The 16041-nt window shown below is 40.8% G+C and overlaps 1 protein-coding gene across 13 annotated transcripts in view; it reads right to left on the bottom strand.

Moving 5' to 3' along the window:
• EBF1 (early B-cell factor 1) overlaps positions 1-16041 on the bottom strand; it is a 395190-nt gene that overhangs the window by 324875 nt on the left and 54274 nt on the right. The window lies entirely within an intron of this gene.

Genomic DNA, 16041 nt, shown 5'->3' with positions numbered 1-16041 from the left:
ACAGACCTTTCCTCTCCTCTCTTTTGGAAGAACGAACTTCAGTGGATTCCTTTTCCAAATAAAGCTTGCCAGGGAAAAACTGACATGGATTTGGCAAGTAAGGGTTTCTATTATTCCAACCAGGTTAACATTGGGGTTCTGTGCAACTGTTTCCTGCTGTCTGAAGAGTCTCTATTTTAAGCATGTGGCTAGTGCTTGAAAACCCACCATAGGCTCTAGATGAACGAGCATCACTCTCCTTAACATGAATGGGAGCCAAAGGAAGGACACATCCCCTGGGCCAAACCTCATGGGTGGCAGGATAGGAACAGGGAGATTGGGGAGGGAAAAGGGAGGACACCCCTTAATTTCATTCTATCCAGGAACTTGGTGTCAAGGTGGAGAGAGAGACACCAATTAAAATGGACTGCTAGGCTAAGAAAGTCTATGCTTCTGAAAAGGTGCCATTAACATTCCAAGCCCTTGAAATGGTGCCATATTGGGAGCCTGGGTGGGGGATGGTGAAACATGTATTCGTTCAGCAAATATTTATTTAGCATACATAGGGCTAGGATGTAATTGTGAGTGAGAAGAACAAAGTGCCTGCTTACATGGGATTATCATTCTACAGTGGGAGGTGAGGGGATTCTATAATTAACAAGGAAACAACATTCCAATGGGAGCAGGGACTTCATCTGTTTTGTTTACCACCATATCCCCTGTACCAAGCACCATCATACAGATGTAATAAACGTTTGTTAAAGGATGAATGGAGGGTTGGACGGATGGATGGCTGGATGGTTGAATGGAAGGATGAAAGGCAAAGGCGGAGAAAAATGAATAAGACAGACTCCTGTGAGAAGGTGATATTTGAGCTGAAAAGAGAAGCAGTCATGAATGTTCTACCGGAAAAGTTCTAGAAAGAAAGAACAGCAAGTTCTTGAGGCACAGACAGGTTTGGCGTGTCAGGAGGTGGCCAGGGAGGCTGAACTGTGGTGGAGGCAACTCAGGGCAATGAGGACAGGGGCAGGGTTGGAGACTGAAGCACAAGCAGAAACATAATGAGGACTAAGAATGGAAAATAGTCAGCAGCTGTGATAGTAACTTTATCCCTCCAACTAGCATTTTCAGAACCTCTGATACATACAAGACTCAATGCCAGTTGCTATGGAAAACACAAAGCCTCCTTCACCTCAAGGGGCTCAGCTAGAATTTACAAGAATGAAATCTTAGGTATTTATTTTGTAAATGAAAAGGAAAAATCAATCACATGTGTGTCATAGGTACAAGACATTATTTTTAGATAGCTATTATCTTTATCATATAAAGATTTAAACCAACTGATAATCAGAATACTAAGATTCCAATCAAGAAATCCTCAATAAAAAGGAAATAAGAAGTCACAAAAAAGGACACATAAATAAGAAATGCACACATGGAAAAATGTCCAACTACACTGGTAATAATAGAAGTGTAGGAGTTCCCATCATGGCACAGTGGAAACGAATCTGACTAGGAACCATGGGGTTGCAGGTTTGGTCCCTGGCCTTGCTCAGTGGGTTAAGGATCCGGCATTGCCATGAGCTGTGGTGTAGGTCGCAGACATGGCTCAGATCCCGTGTTGCTGTGGCTCTAGCATAGGCCTGTGGCTGCAGCTCCAATTCGACCCCTAGCCTGGGAACCTCCATATGCTGCAGGTGCAGCCCTAAAAAGACAAAAAAGACAAAAAAAAAAAAAGAAAAGAGAGAAAGAGAAGTGTACACCTATGTTAAGTCCAATTTTCACCTACTAAATTAGTAAAAAAGTAAATTTAATAATAATGCACAATATTCACAAAGATCTAGAGAAATGATACTCTCGCAAATAATCAATAGAATTGAGCACTGGGAACTCAAGTTGTTGGGAGACAATCCGACGTCATGCATTGAGAGCCATGAAAATGTTTATAACGTCTGAAGAAGTAATTCTTCTTTGGAGATTTATCACAAGGCTTTCAAAGTATTTCCTGCAAAGTCCTGACATCCTGCAGAGGTGCCTCAAAGCCTCTGGTGATTTCGAAAAGGGACAAGGGGTAGGGCTTTAGATACCTTACCCCATGACAATTAGCATGGTTCTGTTTATATATTCAATTCTTGAATATGTAACAGTGTTTATTTAGAAAGGGACTTTTGATACTTAATTAAAAAAAAAACCCTATTGTCATAATGAAGTAATCCAAATTATAAAAATAACTCTAAATAAGAATATGTTCACCAGTATTATTTATAACAATAAAAAGTGGGAAAAAAACCCTCAATTTTTTTTTTAATGTTCTAGCCCCTCAAAATTTTTTTAATGACAATATTAACTATTTATTGAATTTTTGTCACATGCCAGATATTCAGTTAGATATTTCTTTTTTTTTTTTTTTATTTTCTCAATTTTTAAAAATAGGAATATAATTTATTATCCATTGAATATGGGCTATATAGAAACATGGCAATTTATATATATATATATATATATATATATACACACACATATATAATGCCAGAATATTATATTTATATAATACATAAGTTGGAATTTATATATATGTCTGTGTATCTATATATGAACAGACTACAAAATTGCAGTTATGCCTTCCTAAGTTTCTAAAAATACACATGAATTAAAAATGCAATATGATGAGTATTATTGGATTGTAGAGTTTATCTCTCTTTTTTCATATCTATCCTCATTTTTCTGTAATGTAGTTAAATTACTTTTATAACTATTAAAGCAAAAAATGTTTAAAAATAACCTTGATGGGCAGGGGACTATTCTTTTATTTCTTTATTATTACTACTATCCACATGCCAACAACAATCAAGGGAGCTGACAGAGAAGTGATAATTCAAAAATATTAATTGATGATATATTTTTTTTTAATTAAAATCTGACTATGAATAAAGCAGTAAAGAGAGGCAGGAGAGCTTCCTTCCGGAGGCCAAAGCCTGGTAGGAAAGGCAGCAGGAAAAAGGCAGAAGGGACGTGAAGGCTGGAAAACGGGCAAGTGCTATATCTGGGACATGACCGAGTCTGGGCTGCAGAAGCATGAGGCACCTGGAGGCTATTCGAGGAATATGAAGCTGAAAGGTGGTTTGAGCCCACAGGTAAAATAATGTAGACCAGACTTGGGAGGAAGAGGGTTCCAGTCAATGTTTGTGAGTAGAAGTGACATGGTTGGACCCAGACTCGGTGGGGACAAACGTGGCTGGAGATGGTACATGGCACTGTGGCCGTGAGGAAAGTGCGGCCCAGGAGATGAGGGGATGAGCAAGGGTTAGAGCTGCAGGATATCCAGGGCTGTGGATGGGGAAGACACCTTATGTAGGACCCCCAACAGCACGGCTGGAATCCACTAAGACACATTATCTGTCCTCAAGAAAGCTACACATTGGAGGGAAGCAGTAACTCCCTCCTCGCCTTCCCCATGGCAGCCAGATTTGCTTTAAAACCCAAGTATGCATGCACACATCCAACAGTTAAAGCCTCATCCCTTCTAACATGTGTTTATTAGCAGCCCCAAATGTTTCCTGTGCTATATAAAGTTTACCTTCGACCTCAGCTGGGGAAGGGAAGGGTGGAGCCGGGAGAAGGGGAGGAGGCGTAATCTGGGGCAGAGCCGCTTCGTGTACAATCTCCAGTTTTAAAATAATGCGCTAACTCTGAAGCCCAAACCAAAAGGTTGCAAACTCACATAAAGCACCGGTGATTTAGCGTGCCCTTCTATACACAGTTCAGCAATGCATGGAATGTAAAAATACATGGAAACCACAACACAGCAGGAATCTTGCTGTGCTGCTGGCAGAGATCGCCGTTTCCCACACAGGCCCTAAATCTGACCCAGCGATGAAACTTTTAAAATTTGTAAAAATAGAACAGTTGGGAAATCTTGGCCACTTTCAGTTAAAATAAAAAACAAATCCACCATATTTGTGGGTGCAGTTGAAAATCTGCCATACTCCTCCCTTTTTTGAAGGAATTTCAATGGTTAAAACAAGAATTTTTTTTTTCAAATGTCAAACTGTGTTTTTCTTTTAGGTCACCTAGTGAATACATTCTGGGATGCTATAGAATATGTAATTGGGGTTTAGAACCTCCACCAAGACCAGCAATAAATACCCCTGCTTAATTTTCTAAAAAATAATAATATACAACTACCACTTATTCATACATAATGTGCCAGGATCATCTCCTATAACCTTCAGTCCCCAATTCATAACCCTGTGAGGGTGGGTACTATTACCCTCACTGTACCAAAAGAAACAAAATAAGTTAACTAACTTGTTCTGGTATAAGCAGTAGCCAGGACTCAAACCCAGCACCATCTGATTCCCAAGTCCAGCCTCTTCCTGTTAGATTTATTTCATAGGAATAAATTTCCCTCATCCACCCAAAACAGTTATACTTAGAAATCAAAATATACCACTAGTTCCTTGATCAGCTCTTAACTAGTTTCCTTGGACTGTCATGTAAAGCCAGCATAAACCATGCTATTTCTAGCCTCTTCCATAGCTCTCTCACCTATATATTACCCTTGAACATAGGCAATTTCTGTGCCTTGTGGCAGAGCCCATGTCAAATTATAGAAGAATTCTACGGAAGGAAAAACCCACACTCTATCTCTCTTACACCAGTCCATTCTTTTAAAGCGTTTCACTAATATTTATTTTGGAATTGCTATAAAGAGTGTTATGACATTGGCTTCCTTAAAAATTTAGCATCTGAGATTAGCACTCAAAATGAGTACATCCAGAGAACGCATTTTGTTCCGTGCTTACAACCAAATTATCTCAAGAGGCTATCAAGAGCTCTCAAGTCATTTCGTTAACTACATTCTCCACTTAACTGAACCCCACACGGACAGAAGGGAGGGGAAGGAAAGCAAGACTTAAAATGTCCCTTTAAAAAAAAAAAAAAAACCAACACAATATTCTGTTCCCTCTTTCTTTCCCTTCCCTACCTTCTCCACCCTCCCACATCCGCCCCACCCTCAAACTAAATGTAGAGACCAAACACCCAAACTCCAAGGTGAAAAATTCCCCAAGTGGGACTGAACAAATTATTGTAACATAGGACACAAAAACGAAAGGCTATGCCCAAGTTCGCATGGGCAGCCACATGGAAGACGGGAAGTGGGGCACACCTGAACATGTAGGCAGCTCTGCACACACCGACCCTGCTTTCCAGCCATCTTTTCCTTCCACTCCACAGCACAGGAAAGGCAGATTCTGAATATAACACCAGAGCCCGGGCTTTTCCTACCATTAATTGGAAGGTTAGATCCTGGATACAGAAATACTCAACGATCAACAAACATCAAGTTAGCACTGAACCCAAACGATATTTTTTCCTTTCTCTTTCATTGAAGAGAGAGGAGAAGAAAAAAAAAAAAGCTTCGCATGGCTTCCTTTTCTTGACCTACAACAAATTCCATTAAATTTCAAAAACAATGCTTTGAGATGCTGGAGGATGCAGACAGGAAACTGAAGAAAACTTTGCACAAAAGTTAAAAATGTCTTTTTTGGAGGGAGGGCCATGGCAAGGAATGGCTGAATCTTATTAGTGAGAGCTCATGGCAACTGAGAACGTAATTAGAGTTGGATGTCATGGCGCTGTGACAGGGACACAGAGCTCATCCAAATGCACTGACAATTGAGTCAGAGTATAGAAATATGTAAATGCCTTACATAATTAATGATTGTCTCCAAGTTTACAAATTCATAAAATGCCCTAAAAACTAAACTGTATCACATTTTCCTTTTTTTTTTTTTTTTTCCCTGTCTTTTTAGGGCCACACTTGCAGCATATGGAGGTTTCCAGTCTGGGGTTCTAATCCGAGCTGTAGCCACCGACCTACACCACAGGTCATGGCAACACTGGATCCTCACTGAGCCAGGCCAGGGAGCAAACCTGAATCCTCATGGATACTAGCTGGGTTTGTTTCCATGGAGCCACAATGGGAACTCCCATCATATTTTCAAGTAACTTGAAATCATCTTCTTTGGGAGATGAACATCAGTCATCTGTCCATGGATATTCATCTTTAAGACTTAAAAGAGTCTTCCTACCCACCCATCCCCAACACCTCCTCATTTCCTGGGACAACTAATTTATGAGTATTTAGAATAACAGGATCATTTTCCAAAAACAATGTCATAAAAATAGGCTTAGATGTCATCATCATTAATGAGCCTGTTATTATAAAATGTAATGTTTGCAATGAAAACCAAGTTTATGTCTACATTTAACCACAATCCATAAAGTTTGGGGCCATTTTGAAACTTGACTCAAATGACTTCACTTCAGGATCAAAAAACTGCTTCAAAATTACATTCAGCAGTGATTTTCTTTGGCTTATTTTGGGGAGTATTCAGACAAAGTCTTTTTATTCCAACTTAGTGGCCCCAAATGCAGGAAGGGTTAACCTTGATTACAAAATCAAGAAACAAAGATACAGGCCTATTGTGCAATAATCAGCCCACATTTCAATGAATAAGTAATATTTCTCACAAACCCAAGTTAGATAGTGGATTTATTTAACCTCTTGGGGTCAGGTAATAAATACTAAGTGAATTATTCAGCCCAATGGCTAATCAATACAATTCCATGATATATTTTTTGTGTTTCATAAAAGGTTGTACACTAAAGGCAGTGAGCAATTATGGAAATTGGGCCGGAGCGCCTCTCAATTCCTCTCTGGCTTGAAACCCCAGCAGGCCACCTTGACAGCAAATCGATTAGTGCGCCAGTGAAGCGGCTCGGTGACCTCTGACCCGCTTCCAGCGCGGCCTGACAGAGGAGAGAGTATTTTATATTTATTTTATTGAATTAACTCCATCTTGCCTGTACCAACGCTTTACACATATTAGGCAGCCAGCTACAAGCTACTTCATTGTCGTGGCTTTCCATCGCTCTTGCTAAGCAAGCCCCGCCCCTGCCCAGCGGATCTCTTTGTCCTGGTTTTCCTTTCACTTTTGGCCACCAGATAGAATTTCAGTCCACCCTAAGGGTCATGATGGAGCTCCAGGTAACAAAAGCCAAGGGCAAAGCAGAGAATCCTTCCACTTTATGGTTCCTACCTACTGGATCCACTCAGGATGCTACTAGCCTCTCCCCATTTTTTCCCTGAAAAACAAAGACCGCTCAATAAGACTTGGCTCAACAGGGAGTTCTTTAGAAAAGAGAGGGACGTGAACATCACTGAGGCTACTTCCTACTAGAAAATCAAAAACAACCCAGAAGTCTTAGGTAGTCTCTATTTGGGTCACTTAATTATATTACTGGCTCATTGAAGCCATCAAAGAGAGACAGAGAGACAGAGACAGAGGAACCAAGCCAGCCGAGTTTAGGGCACTGTTTCAGCAAGGGAGCAATAAATACATGCAAGGGCTCATCAACTACCAACAACTGAAAGTTTATGAAAAAGGGAAAATTCCCAAATCATCAAAAATTTCTCATCTTTACTTCTGCTGTACAGAGCATCAGTTTAAAACAAAACAAACAAACAAAAAAAAAACTACCAATATAAACAAAAAGTAAATACCAGAAGGAAACCAAGCATTCCAAGTTAAAACATCTAGTTGGCAGCTCTGGGTTTTAAACAATACCAAAGTTTAAGTTATCAGGAGAAATTTGACGTTATAAATCACAGGTGTTATAAATCTTAGATCCTATTTGTTAGAGGCTACATAAAATGGCTTCCAACAAATAGGGTCTAAAATAAAATAGTACATAGACTCTGAACTGGAATCTAATCCCAGTTTTTCTACTAACCAGTTGCAGACTTTGTACAAGCTACCTAGTTTCTCTAAGCTTCACTTTGCCTCCTCTATCCATAGGGATGACCACAACAGTCTTGCATTTAATAAGTTATGGTGGCTACATTATTAAACCAGATCCCCGAATATTTTATATGCATAGGTAAGATGTATTTTTCTTTTTTTTTCTTTTTTTCTTTTTTGTCTTTTTGCCTTTTCTAGGGCCGCTCCCGCGGGATATGGAGGTTCCCAGGCTAGGGGTCTAATCAGAGCTGTAGCCGCCAGCCTACGCCAGAGCCACAGCAACTCAGGATCCAAGCCACGTCTGTGACCTACACCACAGCTCACAGCAATGCTGGATCCTTAATCCACTGAGCGAGGCCAGGGATTGAACCCGAAACCTCATGGTTACTAGTCGGGTTTGTTAACCACTGAGCCACTACAGGGACTCCCTAAGATGTATTTTTCAGTCTCATTTTATGAATGGGGAGACTGAAGGATGCAGGGGATCAGAATTTACCTTCTAAGCCATTGATCTTCCCTGTTTCATATACACACAAAAGTATTATGATAACTACTCACCCCTTAAAATCTTTCTCTTAAGTTTATTAGACCTTGAATTTTACCATTAAAGATTCAGGCTTTGGATGGATCTCCCCAAAGACCTAAAACCGAAGTTCTCCTCTTCCTCCCCCACTTGTGAAGGAGAACATGAAACTATTTCATTCTACTCAGAGTCTGGTCCGCAGAGACTTGGGGCCCCAGGAGCACTGGCCTCCTGTGTGCAGAATTCAGGATGGAATTTATGATGCAGGAAAAGAGGCTGAAAAAAGCAGGTAAGAGATCGGAAGAGGATTCCAGAATTGTACTGCAACTGCTCCATCATCTCATCAGGGTCATCACCATCTCATCTCATCGAGCAATTCTGGATACCTTGCATCTGATCAGAAGGAAGAGAAGCTCATCTCTCGAATCCCCTGAGCTTCCTTAGCAATGAGGACCACTGTCACCTTCCCATCTGCCACACTAGACACCCTCAGCTTTTCTAGCAAAGTAGGACTGGGGCCTGGGTCCATTTGTGAGAACTACTTCTATGCAAACGCCCTCACCCAGGCTCATGGGTGGTGCCTGACTGACAGGAGATGCTGGCTGCCAAGGCTGTTTATGAAGGACTTATCACAGTTCTTGGGAAAACTGTGAAGGAAGAGTATGTTGATTTTGGTTTTGCCTCCCATTTTTCATTGTTTGCTATCATAGGGATTAGTGATCTTTTTTTACTTACGTTGTCCATTCTCTCTTGCCCCACGCCCCACCCCCTAGCCATCACTTCTGGTACATAGAAAGGTTGACTCACCTTCCTCTTCCTTTGACCTACAAACCTCATGACAAAAAGTCAAAAAGCCATGGGAAGCAGTAAAGGGAAGCCCATCTACAATCAGGGCCACCTTCTCTTCTCAACACTTACATAGCGGCCCTGAAATTTCATACTTTTAGGGCTAAGGAAAAATAATTTTTATGTATATATTCCCCAATCAAGATGGACCTAGCTAAGCATACCAAAGAGAGGTACCAGGACTCAGTATCAAAACGACTTCAACAAAACCTAATACAGCGGTGGCTCTGGAAAATCGATAGGAGATTAAGCCATGGTTATGTTGGGAAGTATGGGATGAGGAGTGTTTAAAAGCTCATCTAGAAGCTAAGTTTCACAGCAAGCAAACAGTGTTTACTTGAGTATGTTTATTTGGGGAGGCCAGGGAGGGTCTATAGAGACTAAGGGAGCACGACCAAGACCCTACCCCCAGAGCCACTCCTCAGTAGTGCTGATGATCTAGTGACATTTGGTTTGTTTAGAGTTGCCTGACCTTTTATATTAGCAGAACTACCAGCAAAACTGTCGGCATCCCCCTCAATCTAGTGCCTGGGCCCCTAATTGCCTGTGAACGTCTTGGAAGCTCTACAGTGACTCTTACCAGGAGGGGCCATAAGACGGGGTAGAAAGGGATTCTGGTTCTGATGCTGACTAGCTGTATGACCTTGGGCAAGTCTCCTCTTCTCTGGACCCCCATCTGCAAAGTGGAGAGGCTGTTTCCTTTCCATAAACATTCTGAGATTCAAAGTGGTTTGTTTATCGGAATGTGTGAGAAGCCCGAGACGGAATGTTTACTTCCTCTGGAAAATTAAAGTTTAACAGCCAAAAGAGCTTTCCCCCCCTCCGCCCCATGAAGGACTAAAAAGAAATGCATTTACTCAATCTGTTAAGCCCCAGACCAAAACAAAGAGAGGCCGGGTATAAGTGAGTTAGCCTGGGCTGCTGCAGACACACACTCACTAGTCAGTCGTATTCCCTGAGTCTTTTTGCAAAATGGCACAGCCCATTCTTCCTGGTCCCACTTAAAATGAAAATCTTTCACACCTTTGTATAACTCTATGCATTAAACCATAAATTATTCTCCCCCTCTCTTCCACATTCAGAATCTATACAAAAGTGATTACCTCTGTCGTTCTTCAATATTACTTTCATACTTGGAAAATGTATTTTCAAAAAGTTATTTATTTTTCACAGCATGTCAGGTTGTTATATTGTACTAGTTAAAATATAACTACTATATAAACTGCTGTATACTTTTGCATGCATTGCATTTCCCTACAAGAGCTGTGAAGTGGGATTTTTCACAGGTCTTAGGTACATTTGTTTTAAATATTGCATTATGCTTTATTTTAGCACTATTCCAAATTTGAAGAAAACCAGTTGCTAAAGTAACTTAGCTGTTAAAGAACTTTCTTACTGAAGTTCCCCTACTTCAGAAGAAAAATTATTCAAATATTAAAAGCAGTTTGACCATGAAACTTAAAACCAACTCATACTATTATTCCTTCCCAAAAGCTCTTGAAATAGCCAAAAATGTCCCTTTGGATGTGATTCATGCTCACCGAAAAGCAAGAATTGGGAAAGAAGTAAAACATGTAAAGCATAAAATATTGAATGTGTACAACCCAGCATTTCTAATAATGAGGCCCATCAGTCCTTGATGAATATGTTTACGTTTAAAGTATTTCCTGGAGTACCTCTAAATGATAACAAGACAAAACAAAAGTTTCGCTTGAAGTCATCTTAAATTTTCTGCCTAAAGTAGTTGTCTGCTCAAACATAACATTAACCATTCTCTAAGATGCTGTGGATTTCTTTAAAAGACCACCTTGATTCAGGATGACACAGGAGTTCCCATTTGGCTTGGCAGGTTAAGGATCTGGTGATTTCACTGCAGTGGCTCAGGTTGCCGCTAAGGTGTGGGTTCAGTCGCTGAGCCCAGGAACTTGCCATGGGTGCAGCCAAAAAAAAAAAATGATTCAGAAGGACATGGATCCAAGTGCTTTGCATCTTTACCAGGAGAGCCCTCAGCTAAGGGTGAGCAGTGCTTGCTGCAAGGTAATCCACCAAGACAAAGCTGACCCTTGCCTATAAACCAAAGGAGCTGTGGCTGTACTCTGGTACCTCAGGGGTTTAAGGAAATGCTCCTCTCCAGCTTTCTGTGCGGCTGAGTGAGAGGCAGAGAGAGGAAACACTTACATATTTAATAAATGATTCTGCAAAGGCTTTTGAGCCCTGGCCTGAAGAGTTTGAAAGCACCAGCCACTTTACATCCATTGAGGATGGCACCAAAATGGCTATCTATGATCCAGATTACTGGCAACTCAAGGAACTAGTTTCTTTTCCTTTTTCTTCTTCTAAAATTGAGTTGGAAGTAGCCTATCTCGAAATCTTTCAGAATTGCTTTAATCTTTCATTTTAGTTTCATCTCAAGTCACACAGAATGTCCACCTTCCGTGCCCTAGAGGTCATAGGCGTGAGTCCTTGAACAGGGAAAGACGCTCAGAGAAACACAGAGAGAAAGAGGGGAGAAAAGAAAGCAAAGATAATCCGCATATATTTTTAATACCGCCAAATTTAGCTAAAACGTGCTCCCTGGTAGTGCTTTTAACTAACAAGCAGGCAATATATTGCACTGTAAAATGTTTTATTTTAACACCTTACAGTTTTTAGCTCTGTCTGTGGCTGTTGCAGGTATATCCATTAAAAGCAACACAGACCATAAATCAGAATTCCATACCTTTTCACAGCATATGAATCTATTCTCCTGCTGGTAAGCACACAGCTTTCATTGATGCCAATAGGGGTGACATATCCTTATGCAAGGGCGAATAGACCACTCTACACATGGGAATTTATGCTTTTACACAGGTGGCTGTATGTAGACAAGAGACACCAATAAACAGATTTTATTGGAGCTGTTTAGAAACAGATTCTGTGCTACATATCTACAGAGGCACAGTCATCGAAAATACAGAAGCAAACGGCAGTTGTGATCTACAAGTTCACTGAACCACAACGTGGTACCCGACCTCACACACATCCACGATCATCTGAACTGAACTTGACCAATCCGTGATGCTTTAATAAGTTAAGAATAATTCGGAAATGACCCTTAAGCTGAATCTAATTGCAATATCCCTCACTGCAGTGAAAACATAGCAAACCCTGCATGGCAGAAGGCAAATGTTAACTTTTCAGTGCTCTGTGCAATATACATACCCACACAAACACAGGGCATAGATTCTCAGAGGAATGGCTTTTTCATGAAGCATAAATCTTTTAGAGCACCACTAAAAGGGCTGATACCATGATTTTTAAGGGAATATATCTCATGTTTTAAAAAAAAATAAGTAAATGTTAAAACAGTGTGTGTTGCATATAGAGGTTATGGTTGTTTTATGCATTTTTTTTCTTTTTAGGATTGCACCCACAGCATATGGAGGTTCCCAGGCTAGGGGCTGAATCAGAGCTAAAGCTGCCAGCCTAGGCATAGCAACAGCAATGCAGGATCTGAGCTGTCCCTGTGACCTACACCACAGCTCACAGCAACACTGTATTCTTAACCCAATAAGCAAGGCCAGGGATCGAACCCTCAACCTCATGGTTACTAGATGGATTCATTTCTGCTGCACCACAATGAGGACTCCCTGTATTTCTATTCTTGAACAATATTTACTTTCATTTTCTCTCTGCATTTTATTTACTTCCAAGAAAGGAACCCAGGGATAATGCAATTTGCAAAAAAAAAAAAAAAAAAAAAAAAACAGATTAAGCAAATATTAAAAAAATAGGCAGCCTAAATTTCCATAATTAACAATAGATATCCCCACCTGTACGAAGGGGTTGACATTCAGCATATGCATCTATCTCTATGCAATGTACAGAGGATAAAATATCTACTTCCAAAGAAACAAACTAGATACACACCAGCTCCTATCTTCAGCTTCTTTCTGTACTTCATTTTAAAGACAGCTTTCTAGAAAACATTAGAAGGGTCAGTCCACTTTTATTTATGGCACCAAATATAGCTTATGATTGACACTGTTGTGTCCATCTGTCCCAGAGACTTAAATACCCTGGCAATATTTAACTACTCACATTTGCTAGCATGGCTATGGTTGGAAGAACCACAAAGTACTGATCTATCCAAAAGAGAAGAAAATTAGAGTGGCACAGTGGAATTTATGAATGAGAGTGCTTTGGCTGCAAAGCATTCCCGTTACAGCCCTCAGCCACCACAAAACTGCTGTGTAATTGGAAGGGAACTTTTTCCCATGCAAAGAAGCTTGCCGTCGGCGCCAATCCATCTGAGATGGCACGCTGGCTTTAAGGGCACACACCTGCAGCCTCTCCACACACTGGGGCCCGGCCCTTGCCTGCATCCTCTGCTCACCAAGCAGAGAAAGAACACAGGTCACAGAGGCATGGGCTAAGGGAATGTTAAATTCTAGTGGTCCCTTCATCCTTTGGATTTAGAGGTGAGGAAACTAAAGCCTGGAAAAGCAAAATAAACAGGTCCCAGGTGCACAGCCAAAGTCAAAGGCAAGGCCAGGACCAAAAGTCAGTGTTCCTCCTGTGTCCCCCTCACCCATAGCTCCTCCTCTTCTGTACATCCAAAAGCTGACCCTGTTCCAGAGTTTATTTACCTAAAACCATGATCAACCAGTTCAAATGTTATCCCAAATGTCATTCTGGCGGGAAACAATCAACTTCCTCCAAACCAGCTTAGGCATATTACTGTTTTCCCAAAGGAGAAAAGAATTTTTTTTTTCTTTGTGTGCATGTATGTCTTTGTGTGTGTTTGTTTTTTGGTCCCCAGGCAACAAAAGCTGCATTGAAGCTTAAAATAATTATCATCTTTTTAGCCTTCTTTAAAAAAAAAAATCCACCTTCAAAACAGAAGTTATTATATATCGCAACATGTATTAATATCTTAAATTTCAAAAAGACTAAGTTCTGAAGTTTAGTACAAGGTTCTCAGGTTTTGATTATTAAGCCTCATAGCCTAAGTGTTCCATGTATTATTTTTTATTTATCAAATCTCAAGTACAAAAAAGTTAAACAGGATGTCATGATAGGGAATTGCTCTAGGATAGGTGGTCAGGAAAGGCCTCCCCCCCACCGCCCTTTTTTTTTAAATAGCCACACGCGTGGCATATGGATGTTCCCCAGGCACAGGACTGAATCCGAGCCATAGCTGAGACCTACACTGGATCCTTTAAGCGACTGTGCCAGGCCAGAGATCAAACCCGAGCCTCTGCAGCACCCCAAGCAACTGCAGTCAGATTCTTAATGCATGGCAGACACCACAGCAGGAACTCCAGGGAAAAAACCCTCTAAAAAGATCTCTCTGGACAAGATAAGGCCTGATTTATATAATTCACATCTTGTCATCAATGGAATAATTATAATAAGCACCTACCATCTAACAGAATCAGGCACTTAAGGAAGGTATCATTTCTTTTTTTTTTAGGGCTGCACCTGCAGCACATGGAGGTTCCCATGCTAGGGGATGAATCGTAACTATAGCTGCTAGCCTACACCACAACCACAGGCAGATCCAAGCCGTGTTTGTGACCTACACCACAGTTCAGGGAAACGCCGGATCCTTAACCCAGGGATCAAACCTGCATCGTCATGGACACCAGTCAGATTCGTTTCCTCTGAGCCACAATAGGAACTCCATGAAAGTATTATTTCTGTAGTGCAAAGCAATCCAACAGAATAGACACTATTTTTCCCTATTTTACAGGTGAAAAAAGCCTTTTTAAAGAGATGAGGTTACTGATCCAAGCTCACACGACTTGTTAGTAGACAAATTTGAAACTCTGTCCCTCTGATCCCAATGTCCATGCTACTTTTGTGCTGCACTGAATTCCCACCTAAAGGAGCAAGCAGACAGAGAGTTGCTCTCTCAGTAAGTCAGATCTCCTCCCTGGTATGGGCACTTGTATCATCCTCCTGCGCTTGCCTTCACAGCCCCTAACATAATCTCGCTTTTTTTCTTTTTTTTAAATGATTTCTATTTTTCCCATTTCAGTTGGTTTACAGTGTTCTGCCAATTTTCTACTGTACAGCAAAGGGACCCAGTCACATTATTTATACCTATATCTATATATATTCTTTTTCCCACATTATCCTCCATCATGCTCCATCACATGACTAGAGTTCCCTGTGCTACATAGCAGGATCTCATTGCTTATCCATTCCAAATGCAAGAGTTTGCATCTATATATAATCTCACCTTTATTTATGCGACTCTCTGAACGACTGTCTTTCCCACTAGCCTGTAAAGTCTATGCAAGGTCTTTCACAGTCTTTGCTTGCCACATGACAGATATGCACCAAATGAATGAACACTACTTCAAACTCATCTTTGCTGTGAGGAATTCAGTACAAGACACACAGCCAGGAAAACCCAAATTGCTCTGTCTTACAGGTCTAGCCAGATCTGATAACCACCACACTTGGGATTCACATTAGGTACTTCATTTTACCATGTCAAAGCAAGGTAAAAATAAACAGCTGGAAATAGCTAACAAAAAAAGAAAGAAAAAAAAAATGAGAGACCAAAATAAGTTTAGAACGTTGCCCAAGGTCTCGATGGCAGCAACAAAACTACAAATGTCTCACGGCACTTCATACGTCATGAGGGCTCACAGACGAAAATGCCATCAGTTCCATTCTCTGCTTCTGCTTCAGCACACCAAGACGCTGCTCCAGGAAAAGGTGAAGTGATTTATCCCGCATTCTATCATTCTGAATCCTCTATTAACTGGTACTTGCACAGTCACAGTACAATGACAAATGATGGTCATAATTATGCCCCTAATTCACAGCAAGTCACCAAGGTATCCTCTGGATCACAGAAAAAAATGACAGCAAGTGAGAGGTTCTTTGAGA

Source organism: Sus scrofa, chromosome 16, assembly GCF_000003025.6.
Source record: "Sus scrofa isolate TJ Tabasco breed Duroc chromosome 16, Sscrofa11.1, whole genome shotgun sequence".
Lineage (NCBI taxonomy): Eukaryota > Metazoa > Chordata > Mammalia > Artiodactyla > Suidae > Sus > Sus scrofa.
Note: the sequence above shows the minus strand (reverse complement) of the source record. Positions and strands in the feature narration are given on the sequence as shown.